The sequence below is a fragment of the Pipistrellus hanaki genome (assembly GCF_964339955.1).
Source record: "Pipistrellus hanaki genome assembly, chromosome: 5".
In the NCBI taxonomy this organism is placed as follows: Eukaryota; Metazoa; Chordata; class Mammalia; order Chiroptera; family Vespertilionidae; genus Pipistrellus; species Pipistrellus hanaki.
In genome coordinates this window covers 24,340,375-24,356,636 of record NC_140507.1, presented here as the reverse complement: position 1 = coordinate 24,356,636, position 16,262 = coordinate 24,340,375, and the positions used below count along the sequence as shown (strand labels likewise).

At 47.9% G+C, this 16,262-nt stretch overlaps 1 protein-coding gene and 1 long non-coding RNA gene across 9 annotated transcripts in view; one reads left to right on the top strand and one right to left on the bottom strand.

The window, feature by feature from the left end:
* Positions 1-2,946, top strand: part of LOC311623180 — a 285,875-nt gene extending 282,929 nt beyond the window's left edge. For 2 of the 3 annotated variants that reach the window (XR_014795108.1, XR_014795110.1), the window contains exons 6-7: positions 212-460; positions 1,811-2,946. This is a non-coding gene — a long non-coding RNA (uncharacterized lncRNA). The remainder of the gene's footprint in view (positions 1-211; positions 461-1,810) is intronic. The other variant, XR_014795109.1, reaches the window with a different exon arrangement.
* The window catches only part of FGF1 (fibroblast growth factor 1), an 89,673-nt gene extending 74,618 nt beyond the window's left edge, over positions 1-15,055 (bottom strand). Inside the window, exons 1-2 of one of the 6 annotated variants that reach the window (XM_084885025.1) lie at positions 4,051-5,771; positions 2,936-3,001 (exon numbers count right to left, since the gene is read on the bottom strand). The gene's annotated coding sequence lies outside the window, so the exon portion shown is untranslated. Of the gene's footprint in view, positions 1-2,935; positions 3,002-3,357; positions 3,439-4,050; positions 5,772-13,487; positions 13,598-14,622 lie in introns of those variants that run through there. The other 5 variants (XM_084885023.1, XM_084885021.1, XM_084885030.1 and 2 more) reach the window with 5 other exon arrangements.
* Positions 15,056-16,262: the final 1,207 nt, after the last annotated feature.

The following is a 16,262-nucleotide window of genomic DNA, read 5'->3' as shown; positions in this document are numbered from 1 at the left end:
GTGAAGATGGAATGAGAAGATAGCATATGTGAAGGGCTTAGTGCTGTGCCAGGTACATGATACCTCAGTATGCAGTAGGTGTGCTCTCAATGTTATTATTATAAGTAGAGATCTAGTCTAAGAAAAGTGGTACTTCAGGACAAAAGTGATGACAACGAAGAGGCTAACTGCTATGTAGTCAGGCCACGTGACTCTGAATTCTCATTAACAGTAATGAAGAAAAGGGAACCAGAACAATTGTCACACCTGGGCATCCACAATGGTGGTCTGTGGACCAAAGCATCAGAGACACCTCCCCCTACCCAGGAAATGCAGAATCCTGGGTCCCTTAGGAATCCAGCTGAATTAGGACTTCTATGGCAGGACCAGAAACCTAATTTTTAAGCAAGCTCCCCTATGACTCTTATGCAGATTAAAGTTCGAAAACCCCAGACTGGACCACAGGTCTAGAAGGGCAAAGGTGACTCTTGTCCACTAGAAATCCCCACATCTACACAACCCTACTGCAAGGTGGGATCACCTTTCTAATGGAGTCAAAGAAGTGATCTTGAGCACTTATGCATAAAACAAACTTCTGTAAATCACATTTTGAATGTTCTCCTTTCGGGGATTGCATTGGCAAGTCAAGTCTTTCATATCAGTGTAAACTTCACTGCACCCAGGCACTAAGTTCTAGTTTGTCTATTTCTCCTCTCCCCCACCTCCTCCAACTAGAGTCATCCATTCTTGACCTCAGCTTAGCTCAAGATGACCTCCAACCTTAGGCCTGAGGAATAAGGAGCCCTGGCCCAGCACCCTCTGTGCCTCTGTCTCTTGTTAGGCACCAATTCCTCTCTTCTTGGACACCATCACTGTTTGGTTCAGGAGCACCTGAGGCCACCTTGCCTGCATTCATGCCTTGTTCCTGAAGACCTGGTCCCAAAAGCCATAGCTCCTCAAGGTGGAGATTCTGCCCATGGGCCGAGCTGATGTCCTGCACCTCTAGGCCGAACTTCAAATCCTGGCCTACTTTCTAGATCTTCAGATATCTCCTGCTCCTGAATTCCTGTCACCAAACTCCCCCTACCTCTCAAGACACCTCCAGTGATTCCCCGAGAACACAGATGGCATACCGGTTAGGAACACAGCCTGGTGTGAGGTGTGGCTCTGCCACTTGGTGACTGTGTGACCTTAGGCAAATGGCCTAGCCCACCATGCCTCGATTCCTGCAGCTACAACACCCCTATTTCATAGGGTTGTTGTGAGAATATGGTGAGGTCATACACATAAAGCCAAGCACAGTGCTTGGCACAAAATAGGGGCTCGAGAAACGCTGGTAATTAGCACAAAGTTTTTTTTGTTTCTGGATGTTTAGAGATATAAGCAAATCTCCACACAAAACCATAGCACCCCCAGGCTGCCCAAAATGTGGCTCTAGTGGTCACTCACAGGGTGTCATTTTGGACCTTGGAAGGCCCAGATCGTTCCCGATCACTGGCCAGGCCTAGGGATTCTACCCCTGCACAAATTTTGTGCACCAGGCCTCTGGTAATAGCAAACACATAGTAATCACTACAAACTAGGCACGGGGCTAAGAGCATTACTTATTTGGTCCTTTCAACAAGGTTGGTACTTTATTACCCCATTTACAGATGAGGAAACTGAGGCACGAAGTTACAGAACTAATAATTGTCAGAATCAATTTGAACCTCAGAGAGTCTGGCTGCAGACTCTACACACTCAGGCACTAGGTTATGCTGCTTTTCTTAAATAATAAAAGTTAGGAATCAAAATAATTAGTATTCGCACTCACCCTCTTCTCTCCCTGTAGGCCACTGGCCCTGTGCTTGTCTTTACTCCTATATTCTGGACACCTTCACTTCCCTCCTGAGTTGGACATTTTGCCAGCCCAGCTCATTCTCTGTTACCTGCCCTTCCAGGTAGGTCCCCTCTGTTCTCTATGGTTGAGTGGGCTGGATGCTGTCACATGTTGAGTTGGAACACCTTGTCAGTACTCAATAAATATTTGTTGATTAGCAGATCCTTTCTTGAGGAAAAAATACTCATTCCCGTTCAATTTATGTGTCATGTATAGGTGTTAAATTTGCCTAAACCAGGGTATGTCTGTGGCAGAAATGTCTGAATATTATCTTTCCCATATCTTAAACTGAGGATATTACATTCGCCAGGCATGCCTGTCAGATAAGGATCTTCCACTCTGCAGGATCCCTCATCCTGGAAGTTAGCACGGCTGCTCCATGAGCCTCAGTAGTTGATTCAGGGTCCACAGAGTGCTTGTCAGCAAAAGTGAACCAGCACGCACTCTGTCCTGGGACTAGATATCTGTCTGTCCCTTTGCTAGGCGTGGAAGGAGCGTATCGGTGTCCAGCCACCATCATCACTGAAAATATGATCGTCGTGGTTGGTGCTGCCATAAACTCAAGCCACTTAACTGAATTCTGCTTCCTTAAATCCTTTTTTTTTTTTTTTTTTTTTTAACCAGGCAAGCCACATATGGGTAAGTGCACACCAGATTTAGGAGGGAGTTTACAAGAAATTTAGTGTTTTCTCCCTTCGTTTTTTTGTGTATTAACTTCGCTGCTGGTCAAGGACTTTATTTGCAAATCCATCTACTCCTGTGATAAAGGCAGGCCCTGCAGAGGAAGGGCAGCCCGCCAGCTGCCCTCGGCAGCAGGTTCAGTGCTCTTCCTTCAGATACACAACCTCAGAAGGGGACTTTCCTACGAAGCCCTCAATGACCAACACAAAGAAAACAAAGGAAAAGGGGATTGGTGACGATGAATCACAGTCTGAACCAAAATCCACACTCATTCACACTAATGGCCCCAGTAAACAGCTGGCCAACCCTTCACTGGCCACCGCTCTGCAAAGCCCATTTCTTTTCAGCCCTTTGCCACCCTCGGGCTGGCTCATCCCCACGCAGAGCCCGGCTCACCCTGTGCCCAGACGCTCATGTCCTCCCACTGGTGTTTGTGGAGTGAACTCGTAAACAATCCAACCCCTGTAGCAAAGGGAAGGGAAAGTGCTGGTCACCAAAGCAGAAAGGAAGGCACAGCAGTGGGGGGGTGGCGATACACAGCGAGAGAAAGCACCGTGCTTGCATTTTGCTGGGGCACAGAGAGAGCTCTTGGATCTGAGAAGTGGGATCAGGTGGGTGCCTGCCCTCTTGGGTCTCCGAAAACTGTGTACTCGATAAAAATGCCTGGAATTCCCACCCCAGGACCCGGAGGTCTGAATTTTTCCAGCTCTCCTGTCTGGAAGCCTCGCATACTTTGGTCATGTAATCGCGATGTGGGTGTGGCTTGGCGTACGTGCCAGAGAATGTGACATTCCTGCTCCTTCTCAGCCAGTGCCTACCTCAGATGAGGATGTGATTTTCCAAGAAGACCAGAAGGCCGGTGAGAAGTGATGCAGGTGACTGGCGGGGCCCTCAGAATACCACCCTAGTGAAATACATGCGGATAATCCCACACGTCGGCCGGGTTTTTATAGGAGCAGGTTGATTACAGTCTAAGGCGCCCACCCAGTGGACAAGCTTCCTGAGGCAGCTGAATTTCCAGGCTCCCCAAGTGGGTGAGTGTGACACACCAGGAGAACGCCAGCCACTCGCTACGGCCACAGCTTTCGACCCTGCCAACCACAAGGGCCGCATCCAGCACTTGAAGTAAATGAGAACATTCCGCCCCCTCTAGTCATCGGACTGGCAGCGGGGGGAACGGAGATAATGGGGCAGCCTGGTGCAGGATCGTTTTGACAGTCTCTGAATTGCAAGTGCTGTTTTTGCATTGAAGCCCCTCCACCCCCCACCCCCCAGAGCAGTCTGTACCACGGTTTAAACCCAGCCAGAGGGGAGCCCCTGGGTGCTCCCTTGCAGGCATGCTCTTCGCAGTGGTATCTGCTTAAAACATCTCACTGCCTTCATTTCCCCCTGTTATCTTCCCTCTCCATGGAGCCTTATACTTACACTCGGACAGACACACACACACACACACACACACACACTTGGATAGAAGCCGCTCTTGTTCCCCAGAACAGAAGCCCGATTCTTACCTGAGGGCTTGCAGGCTGAGGGCTGAGCCTCTCTCCCTCCGAGGGGACGGGAATCCGCCTGGCGTCCTCCGCTGTGTTTGTCACTGTCACTGCGCTGCAGTGCTTCCCTGGCAGGCTCAAGCCGGCGCTTGATCGCACTCTCTCTCTCTCTCTCCTCTCTCTCTCTGCAGTTCTGTGTGGGGAGAGGGAACGGGCTGTGGCATGCACACCGGGTTGCTGGTCCGCCTCCAGACACCAGGCCACAGAGCCGGCTACCAGTCCGTGGGCCGTGTGGGAGGCAGGGAGGCCGTTGGGGACCGGGGGAGGGCTGAGATGTCAGCCTTTAGGCCTCTCCCTGGCCTTGTTTATCAGCAGAGGGGACCTGTCTTTAGACAACCACCCACAGAAATGTACACAGAGCTCTCATCTAGCAGCAGGCCTAGGAACGCGGAGCTATTGGCCAGCAGGGAAGGGAGGCCGAGACAGCAGACAGTGGCAGCAGCTATCCGGGTGTTGTTTTAGCGTGGTTTGTCTAGGGGCAAATGGCTGAACCGAATGGACTACTGGCCCGTCTGAGCAGAATCCTGTTTATTTTGAGGCCTCAGTTGCCAGGGAAACAGCAGGTCGTGGCTCAGAGATGCTTCTCTGGAATCAGAAGGCTGCTCTGTCATCTGGCATCCCTGCACAGGGTGTAGGTGTCTGTGTGTGGCGGAGTGTGTGTAAGTGTGTACCTGTCTGTGGTGTTCCCAGAGCCAAGCCTTGCAGAGGATGTTTTGCAAAGCCACGTGAGGCAGTGGCCACCTCGGTTGGGGCTGCAGAAAGACTATTCCGCCCCCGTGTCAAACCTGTCCCTGCTGCAAGAGGCGGACCATCAGGTGAGCCCAGCTTCAGGGGGGGATTCAGGGATGGAGGTTTCTTCAGAGGACCAGGCACACCATCTTTATGCCATGGCCGGGAATGGGGTAAGAAAGGCAGGAAGCGGCCTGTGCAAGCCATTCCTTGGTTGGTAGGCGGGGACTAAGATGGGCTGAAAGGCATGGATCAGGAAGTATCCTTGAAGAGACCAAATGGAAACAGGATGAAGAGTCCCCTCCTTGTTCATGTGACCCGGGAGGTGTGAGTGTGAGACTGTGTATGTGTGCTCGTGCGCGTGGGCAAGCCTCCCCACCTGATGAGTCAGATAGACAAGTACAGCTTGATCTGTTGGAACTGGAAACAGGTTCTCTGGCCTCTCCCTCCTCTGGGAAGCTGGAGGTGAAAGCTTGTTCTCCACACTCATCAGGGTCACCCGGGAGCCTTTCCTGTGCCCTGGGCAGGGCTGAGCCTCGGAGAAGCTCGTCTCACCGCCTGTGACAGAGAGCGAGAGGCACACCCATCACATGGCTCGGATCATGACGAGCAGCAGCTCTCCTAAAAGGGACCTGAAGGAGCAGAAAAAGGTTGTTTCTCCAAACTTTATTAACTGGAACCTCCAGAACTGCCAATGACTTCCACAGAGCCAGGTACTGACAGTTTACTTTGAAAAAATAATAACCTTGCCCTGGCAGAGTGACTCGGTTGGTTGGAGCATTGTCTTATGCACTGGAAGGTCGCAGGTTCGATTCCCAGTCAGGGCATATGCTCAGGTTGTGGGTTTGATCCCCGGTTGGGGTGCTTATAGGAGGCATCCAATCAATGTTTTTCTTTCACATCAATTATTCTCTCTCTCTTCCTCTCTCTCTAGAATCAATGAAAAACATACCCTCAGGTGAGGATTTAAAAAAATAATAATAATAATAATAATAATCTCCCTGAGTCTCTGCATGATTCCTATGGGTCTTCTGAATGATAGAAAGATAAAAATATTTCGGATAATTGTCTTCTCAATATTAAAGAATTCTGCTGCATTGGTGTGTGTGTGTGTGTGTGTGTGTGTGTTCTTTTCGCCACATGGAATGATAGATTTCTAAGTTAGGAAACGCCTTAGAAGTCTGAAGCTAGAGATGCGGTTGAGTGTCTCCAGAGCGCACCCCTGGTTAAAGTGCTCCCTGCGCCTGAAACCGGATTAACATCCTTGAACACACCCACTCTGTGGGGTTGAATAATCCTGGGCACCTCAGCTCTTCAGGACATTGAATTTCCTCCCCCTTCATAGAGATGAACCAGATGCTCGTAACCACGCCTTCCCTGCAAGCTGGCAGGATTATTGTGACAATCAAACGTGCTAAAGTGTGAGGGCACCTTGACACTGCAAGGTGGTGTAAGTCATTACTGCAGCTTTGTTTCTCCATCACACACAGTTGCGAGATGATGTTACACAAAAACAAACTGCGCAGCTCTTGGGCAAAGGATCGCCCCCTCGCTACTGAGAGAAGTGGATTTCCTTACTGCATATCAGGTGTTCGGAAATGTTCCTGTCCAAATGCTGGGAAAGAATGGCGCCTTGGGTCCTCACAGTATTTACTGTAATAGAATTCCCTCCAGTGTTGCCATGTCTTGAAAGTGCAGTTTAACATCCCTCAGGTTCCCTATTCATTCCAACTTCCAGGTCAAGTATCTAGATTTATCTTTTCAGTAATATACATTGAGATAGTTTGAGCCATGAAATATGTTCATGGTTTTTGGCCTCATTTAGTGTGGGAAGGGACATGGAGATGGCTAGTTTAAATTCTGGCCTCAGAATAGCTCCAGCTCCGGGCCAGGAAATAATAGCTGTGGAAGCCATGTATTAGGCACCCTCAGTACGCCAGACCCAATACACAGAATGTAACCGAAACCCCATCTTCCCTCAAAGTTCTGAGACCACTTTTAATGACCTTTCTGCTGTGATTAAAACCTTATCATCAAGTCCACTAGTGCTGCAGAGGCGGGTTCTGAGCAAGAAAGAAAATGACAAATTTGGAGGACCAACAAACATCCTAGTTAGAAGCCCGGTAGGTGTATCCACAGAGGTGTGGCCTTGGCCGGAGTCATCCACATCAGAGATGCGGCTGCTGCCGAAGATGAGATTTTGTCCTTTCGCGCCTAAGAGATTGACTCCCGAGTATTTGCACAGTTGCTGTTTTAGAAAGTGGCTCTAAACCTCTCCTAAGCACTTTACAAGGATAATAAAGGAGAATGTGGCATTCCCACGATTTTCCTTATCCTGTGCTGAGTGCCTCTGAAAATCAAGACATAAAACAATCATTTTTAAATGTTTTGTTGTTAATCCTTGCCCAAGGATATTTCTTCCTCAACTCCCCTCCCCCCTCCCCCCCCCTCACAACTGACTTTTAGAGAGTGTGGAAGGGAGAGGTAGAGACAGAGAGAGAGAGAAACATGGATGTGAGAGAGAGACATCGATTGGTTGCCTGCCTCTCCCCATGCACTGGACCCGGGTGGGGATGTATCCTGCAACCTAGGTATGTGCCCCTGATTAGAATAGAAACTGAGACCCTTTGGTCTGCAGGCACATACTCTAACCATTGAGCAATACTGTTCAGGGCAAACGATCACTTTTTAAAAATATATATATTTTATTGATTTTTTACAGAAGAGAGAGGGATAGAGAGTTAGAAACATCAACGAGAGAGACTCACTGATCAGCTGCCACTTGCACATCCCCTACTGGGGATGTGCCTGCAACCAATGTACATGCTCTTGACCGCAATCGAACCTGGGACCTTTCAGTCCGCAGGCCGACGCTCTACCACTAAGCCAAACCGGTTTCGGCCAAACGATCACTTTTTAACTGCACCAACGAGAAAAAAGAATCAGGGCATGAGAGAATCAGCAGGGTTCAACATGTTCCCAATAAATATCTTTTTTTTCTCTCCAGGTATAATATATAAGCCCTGGCTTCTTGTCCTTAAATCTTGAAGCTGACAGTCAATATTTGCTGTAAAATTTCTCCTCTGTTCATCCTGTTTACGTAAGTGATACAGTTAGGTGGAATGCACACCAGACACACTGCATTTTCTTTCTAATCTCATTTGACCTTGATGGGACTCACAAATCCTCATCAGCTGATGGAGAAATCAGATGCTGCATGCCACTCTCTCCCTCCAGCGAAGGATTTCCTTCTGTTTATGCCCAATCATGCAATTAGATGAAGGGCATGCTGGCCTCCTGGTGAACCAGCTGCCAACAAGAAGGAGGGGAGCAATTTGACAAACAGGCAAAGGGAAATGCAGCAGACGCCACGGGAAATTGTATTAGTTGCCCAAGGAGACCTCATAACCACAAATATCACCGGAGCTGCAGGACTGGAACGGGGTCCAGCAGTTTCCAGTGGGAAGATGCCTCGCCCTGTCCCCATTATAATACAAGGACAGGAGTAACACCCGTTGGTCAGCCTGACTCTCTGCCCCCCTTTGGACAGGACACTTGCAAAGGGTCATACTCATGGAAGGTGGGCTTCCTCTCTCTGACATTGATCACCCATCACTTATTCTATTTTATGTTTCCCTCCATCTCAGTTTTTCAATCTTTATTATAAAATATTTTATCTTTAAAGAATAGTAATGCTTTGTGCACATCATAAAAATGTACAATACACTGAAAGGTATAAAATGACCCTCATTAATCCCCTTTCCCCAAAAGGTAACCACTATTAACTTTTTTTTTTTTATCCTTTCAAGGGGAAAACAAAGTGTCTTTGTACTCCTGAATGTGTGTATGCTTAAGGACAATTTCCTATGCACAATGTCCTGCATTGCTGTTTGTTTTTCATTTGCTAATGGATCTTTGCGCATTGGTCTAGTCCATCCAAGCACCAATATTCCTTGTCTTAATTATTGCAATGTCCTCCTAGCTGCCCTCCTTTACCCCTTACAGTTCATTCCTGCTAAAAGGTAAACAGATCATGTCCCTACTTGCTCAAAACTGTCCAGTGCCTTTCTTCTGCACTAAGACCAAGAGCTGAGCTTGCTACTACCACCTGCCTCTTGAAGCCCATCCCCTACTCACCCCTTGCTCATGGTGCTCAGTCACCCTGCTCCTCATATAAGCCAAGCATGGTCCTACCTCCGAGCCTTTGCACTTGCTGTTCCCTCTGTCTAAAATGTATGCATTTATTTTCTGCCCCTTTATTCTTTGCATAGCTGGCTCTTGCTTACCATTCTGATCTCATTTTAGACTATCTCCTCCCCGACCACCTGTTCTAAACAGCCCCTCTCCACTGTCCTTCACATAGATTTTTTTTTCATAGATCCTACCACTATCTGAAAATTACTGTATTCAGTTATTAGTTTTCTGTCTCCTTCTACTACACACTCACTGGGATATAAATAAACTTCATGAGTAGGCAGGAATTTTATCTGTCTTATCATCATTATAGTCCCAGTTCCTACACTGTACTTCTCAAACTCAAAAGTGCATCAGAACCATTCTTGGCCCCAACCCCAGAGTGTCTAATTCAGTAGTCTTAGGTGGGGCTGGAAATTTGCATGTCTAACAAGTTCCCAGGTGATGCTGATGATGCTGGTCCAGGGATCACGCTTTGAGAACCATCTGTCTAGATCACATGTGTCAAACACAAGGCCCGCGGGCCAAATCCGGCCGGCCAGGCCTTGCAATGTGGCCCGCACCACGCTGTCATCACTGCACTCTGCTGTCAGTTTATGACATTGTCAGTTTATGACTGTTCAGTAAACCATTCGGTCCGCGATTTAGGCTGGATTTTAGATTTTGGCCCCTTCTCTGATTGAGTTCGACACCCCTAGTCTAGATAGTGCCTATTAGACACGCAGTGGGTGTTGCATATATATTTATTACACCAAGGCATGAGTCTGAACATAGGATCTGCCACCTTCTTTATAGGGGCATTTCCACTTTGTAGTTCTATTTCCACTTTTATATTTATTTATACTAATTGCACTGTGAGCCTCCTTACATTCTTGGGGGAGGGAGTTTTTTCCAGCTCCATTGTTTTGTCAACGGATGATTAGAAACCTACAGTTTGGTCCATGGGAGCCAGTTAGAGTTCCATCTGGCTCTCCGTCTCAGTAAAATGTCAAACTGAAAGGTGGTGTGACCCTCACCTGACATGTGACAGAGAACTTCACCCAGGAGTCATCGATCAGGCCTCCCCTATAATTGTTTAACAACAGATCTGTTGGCTAGGACTCTGTGTCAGTTGCTGGGAGGTGCTCAGCTGGTCTACATGGAACCCAGGTTATGAAATACAGAGAGCACGGTGGCTTTTTGTAAGTCACAAAAAAACCCTGAGACTCTCACAAGGTCTATAACTATTTCCTTGGGTTTGTTCTCTCTCTCTCTCTCTCTCTCTCTCTCTCTCTCTCTCTCTCTCACACACACACACACACACACACACACACACACACACACACAGTTGTTTTTTTGTGTATGTGTGTGTGTGGTTTTTTTTTACATTTAATTTCAGAAAGTTATAAGATACCCTAAACTCATTTGAAGACCAAATTTAAAACTCTCAATCTAATCATTAGTATTTGGTAAAACAACAACAACAACACACGCACAAAAAAACCTGCATCCCCCATTTGTTGCTTAAATTCCCGAGGAACTGCAGCTTTAAATAAAAGAAAACACTGAAGGAAAGCATGAAAGAAACTCATCGTTATCATCGTCGAATGGGGAATGCTTTTGGAAGCATGATTGGAAACCCAGAAATGGAAACAGAATAGTGAGACTGAGACCATAAAATTTTAAATGATCTGTACAAAGAAGAAGGAAAAATACTCCTCCCAGATTAGACTGTGGAGAAATCTATGGATCCTATGTTTTCCATCTCTATATTTTCCCCTTGAAGTGTCTGGGTGGCCGATGGCCAGTGCAGTGAGTCAAGACAGAAGCTCATGGGGACAGATCTTTCAGAGAAGCCCTATCACTGGGTTCATTATCTCATTAGCCAAGGTTTGGGTTTTCCACAACTTTATTGTGATATAATTCATATAGCATGCAGTTCACCATTTAAAGCATATAACTAAGTGGTCTTGGTATATTCACAAAGTTGTACAGTCCTCACTACTTATTTTAGAAGATTTTTGTCATCCCCAAAAGAAACCCCAGGCACGTTAGCAACCATTCCCCGTTTCCCCCTCCAGCCAGACCCAGGAAACCACTAATCTACTTTCTGTCTTAATAGATTTGTCTGTTCTGGCCATTTCAGATCAATTAAATCGTATAGTATGGGTTTCTTTCCCTTAAAAAGCATAATGTCCTTAAGATTCATCTGTGTTGTATCATGTATCCAAATGTACTTCCTTTTTATTGCTGAGTAATATTTCTTTTTAAAAAATATATGTTTTATTGATTTTTTACAGAGAGGAAGAGAGATGGATAGAGAGTCAGAAACATCGATGAGAAAGAAACATCGACTAGCTACCTCCTGTACACCCCCTACTGGGGATGTGCCCACAACCAATGTACATGCCCTTGACTGGAATCGAACCTGGGACCTTTCAGTCTGCAGACCGACGCTCTATCCACTGAGCCAAACCAGTTTCGGCATTGCTGAGTAATATTTCATTGCATTGATATGCCACGTTTTATTTATCCACCCACCAGTGACTGGACACTTGGCACCTTTCCTGTGGCTGTCATGCACAGCGCTTCTATGAACATTATGTGCAAGTTTTAGTGTGGACATGTTTTCATTTCTCTTGGGTTTATCAGTGGTTTTGCTCTTAAAAGATTTATCCAAAGAATTGTTCTTACTTTTGGTTTTCACTTTTTTTTGTTATAACCCCCTGGAGAAGCAAGCAAGCTTGGACCTAATGACTCAGAGCTCCTCTGTCCCCAGTCTGGGCCCTTCTCTGTTCCTGTGTGATCTGGATATGACTCAGTTTTGTGCACCAGCTCTCAGACCCTCTCACGGGATATTGTGAGGACTCCTGACATCAGTCAGATAGGATCTTCTCTTGAGAAGAGGCTCACCCACAGGTTAGTATGCAGATACCTCCAGCACCACTGATGCCTGTACCAGCCTTGAGGCCAGTGTCTGGGTGTAGAGGCACCGATAGTATAAAAAACAGTGACAATTTTCTCAAGAGTGTGGCTTTCTTTGAGATCAGAATTTGGTTGTTTTCAGAATCCTGCAGGGTACCTCTGAGGAAGGCCTCCTGCCTGTTCTCCCTGGTCTGGAGGCAAGAGAAAGATCAGGTCAGGGTCATGCCTAATGATGGGCAGCCAGAGGGGCCCATGCTCCAGTTACTGTTTCCCAAAGACTAATCTACCCTCATCTAATTAAAAAGCACCTTGCTCTCTATAGAACCCCGAGGCACCTCCTTTTGTGCAGTCGCTGTGCTCTTGACTTTGTTGTTGGCTCTGGGTTAGGGTGTGGCCCTGCACCATTGGGTATAATCTAATACAGACCCCTTGTAGAGACACTGGGAGCACAGGGGGCAGAAGGGGGATCTAAAATATCTGAGCTTCCTCATGCTTCCTGACCAATCACTTGTGCCTCTTGCTTTTTAAAATCAGGCACCAGAAAGCTCACGGATAAATACGTAAACGATGAATTTAACAGGAAATGAGATGGCAGGCATACCTGGGCTCTAACTCCCATGTCACCAATTACTAGCTATATGATCTAGAACAAGTCTGTTCTCTCAGACCCAGTCTTCCCACCCAGTAAATGGGAGAGAAAAAAAATAGCAGTAATTGCGCTTCAGGTTCATTATGAGGACTATCTGACACAATGCCTATAGGGACTCCAGCATACCTTTAGAGTTCAATGTTTGCTATAATTATTATATTACTTTTAAAATCAGAATTAAGGACCTCAAGAAATCTAGCCATTCTCTCTAAGCTGTTCAGTAAGGCTGGTTTTCTGTTACTCAACTAATTGGTAGCACTTAATCAGGCACCTACTATGTGTAAAACACCACAGAGAAGGCTGGGGACGAAATTTGACTTCCCTCCGAGAAATGTAAAAGTCAAGCTGCGAGAGAAACTTAGGGGCATGAGGCTCTTAAAGAATATATGCACAGATAATGCTGAGAGTCAGTGCCGTCATGCTCAGAGAGGAAGACAGCAGAAAAGGCAGACAGGCCAGATGAGGGAGGCAGCACCCCTTCCCTTGAAGGGTAAGATGGGTTCACAGCAGCAGAGCAGAAGGAGACAGGAGTTGGGAGAGGAGACCTGCGGGAGCACAGGGTGTCCAGTGGGTCTGGACACGGTGATTCAATCTGGGCACTGGGCCAGAGTCATTTCACACTGCCAAGGGGTCTCTAAAAATGCCATGCCATGGGTCCTTCTACTCACCTGCTTTGCAACCTCTGTCACTAATAATTGTGGGCAGGCTATAAGAGAAAAGGAGGAGTTGTGCTGGAAGAGCTATGACTCTTGATGGAGACTATGGCGCAGAGCAGCGGAGAGACAGCCTTGGCTGTCCTGCCACCTTCTCCGTGACCAGCACCTTGAGCAACTGTGGGGACCCAGCCCTTCATGGCCTTCAGTCCATGTGGTTTTGGACAGGGATAATTACAGTCCCAGGGAGGGATGGGCCCAGGACCCACCTTGGTGCAATGAAACGTGCCCCTGAGACGGTAGCTAGAATTGCTGTAGGGTGACTGTGCCAGGAGAGTGTCAGCCTGGACTTGGCTGCCAGCCATCTCGCCACCATGATAGATCAATCTTCCTGAGAAGAGAATAGGACACAGGGAAGCAAAGCCAAAAATAGGGAAAGATGGATTCGAGATGCCACTGTATGCACAACTGGGACTTACCACACCAAAGCCCTGGCAGTTTCCTTTTTGTTTTGTCTTCATCCCCCACAGACTAGGTTTCAGTCCATTGTTACTAAAAGAATCCTGACTTATTCGGGTAGTTGTCTTGTTCCCACCAGCATTGTGTTGGCCTATCCCTAGCATAGGTATTTGTAGTCCATAGCTGAGGGGTGGTGTGTGACCAGGAATAAGGGTACCTGTGTACGAGTGATGGAGACCTCTGTACATGTCCCTAAATGCACACAGGTACATGCATGTCATGTGTTTGGGAGTATGCAGATGTTAGAAGGAGAAACCAAGACTCTGCAAAATATCTTTCTCTGCTTTGTGCTTTGACTCTGCTTGCAAAATAATTCTCCCTGAACCTTTGATTTTGTTCCTCTCGTTCTCAAACAAGAAAGCATCCCTTAGATCTGTTAGGTACATTTTGCAGTGCCCTGAGAAGCCAGGAAGAGATCGAGTAGGGGCTGAGGGGAAAGGAAGCTCCCCATATCCCATTTCCGTGTTTTCCCCTTTTGCCCAATTACGAAGAATCAGCTGGCATCCTTTCATCTCCTACTTCACACAGGGCTTTTAAAAACGAAGCATTAACTCTACTGCAATGGGATTTGTCTAACAATTTCCTGCGAAACGTCTTCGTGGGTCTCAGCAAAGATAATTCACTCAGCAGGAATCGCTTCCTGCTTCCCCCGCTAAGAACTGGACCTACCCCATTCTTTCCGGGAGCCAATGGGCCTCCGAATGCAAGCAGGGAGCACAGGGATATTTACTCCAGCATCCATCATGGACTCAAGCCTGCCGCAGAGACTCAGATCAGGGAGGAGAGGGGGAAGGGGGTGGGGGGAGAGCATTCATGCAGAGGCACGCCTGAAGCCAGGCAGAGTCCAGGGCAGTCTGAGCCCCTTGGAGGAATGGATGTACTCACCTCTGTGCTTTGGCTCGGGGAGGCACTTTCTCTCTGGGGCCACGGCAGCTGCAACAGTCTACAGCGTCCACCCTGTCCTACCAGGACCAGGCCAGGCCGGCCGCTGCAGCAGGAGGGGAGTTTCCAGTCGCCATCAGCAGGGAGTGTCCTTCAACAAAAGGAGGATTCCAGGCTGTTGGATCTGCTCGTCTTCTCCCTCCTGCTCCTTCTCTGGTGCGAATGGAGCTCAAGGGAGCCCCGAGAGATGGGCTGGGTGCCAACCACACACCACACCCTCCCTGGCACAGGTTGTTTTCCCGGTCTTGGAGCCTGAAGAGGAGGCGGCAGAGGGGTCCCCAGGCCTCCCTCCTGGGGTGCCTGTTGGTGCGGCCAATCCCGGTGCACCCACAGGAAGCCCAAGGACACGCACTTGCGTGTTTATTTCTCCCCCTCCCATGTGATCTTATTTTTGGCCTGGATACGAGAGCTATTCGGGGGCTGGCCAGCTGCCAGGTGAAAGGACAGTTATCTCCTCCAAGTTGTCTCCATGCCTCTCGGAGCTAGTCCCTGGTACCTTTCCCCACGTAAGGCAGTGGGGGAGGGGTCTCACTCGGAGCCTTACTTTGAATATATCCAAGCAAATTAGCCCAAATGACTAACTTTATTTCCACTAGTTTACCCCCACTCTTGGAGGTTTCACAGAGGATAAATGCAGTGAACAAAGCAATTGCTTTTATGTCGGAGGCTGGCGACACATCATCTAGTCCACATACATAGGGTCGTCACGGACATGCTGTTTTAGACACAGACTCCTTACCAAGATCGGGGTGGGGCCTGGCTCTGGGAGGCACAGTGTCGAGGAGCTAGGCTCCAACATTGAATCCCTCGACTCTGCAGTTCCTCCTCCAGCTGTTTCTGCTTCTAGCTCATAGGCTTGTAAAACCAAAGACATTTATTGAATAGCCTGATTCGGATCCTTCTTCAGATTTGAGTGGAAAGTTCGGAGACACTCCTGCCTGGCAAAATGCCCATGGAGTGTCATGCTCTTCGCCATCATCACCATGACTTCCTGAGATCCTGCTACATGTCCGTCACATGCTGCTCACCTTTCCTGCATTGTGTCCCTCATCCTGACCACAGCCCGCAAAGGCTATCTTGTTCTGATTGACATCAGGAAGGCAGAGGCTGGCTCCAAAGGTGAGCTTCCCTCTGCCTGACTCCAGGGCAGACGCTTTCCACCCTTGGCTCACTGTCTCCTGAAGCAACACATTATTGAGATGTCACTGTTACTCTCCTTTCATTAGAGGAAAAGCAAAAACCTCACGGTTGACTCAGTCCCATGACTTCAACCCTCAATATTTCCCCCCAAACTCAATTCTCAAAGGGGAGGAAGAGAATTGAGGTTTTCATCTGTTTATAGTCCCAGGCGGTGATTCTATGTACAGAATGGAGAGTCTCTGGCCTCCTTCTCCCGGTTTCCTGTGAATAATTCACTGTGCAAACAATACACAGTGGAGAGGACAGGGCTGGGCCGCCCAGCCTGGGCTCCCTATTGCGTTCAAAGCCAGTTGCCCTTTCTCTCTGCTAACCTGAGGGCGAGCCTGAGATGGAGCCCAACGGCTTATCCAACACTGCCCTCTGCAGGCCACTAGGCTGCTTTA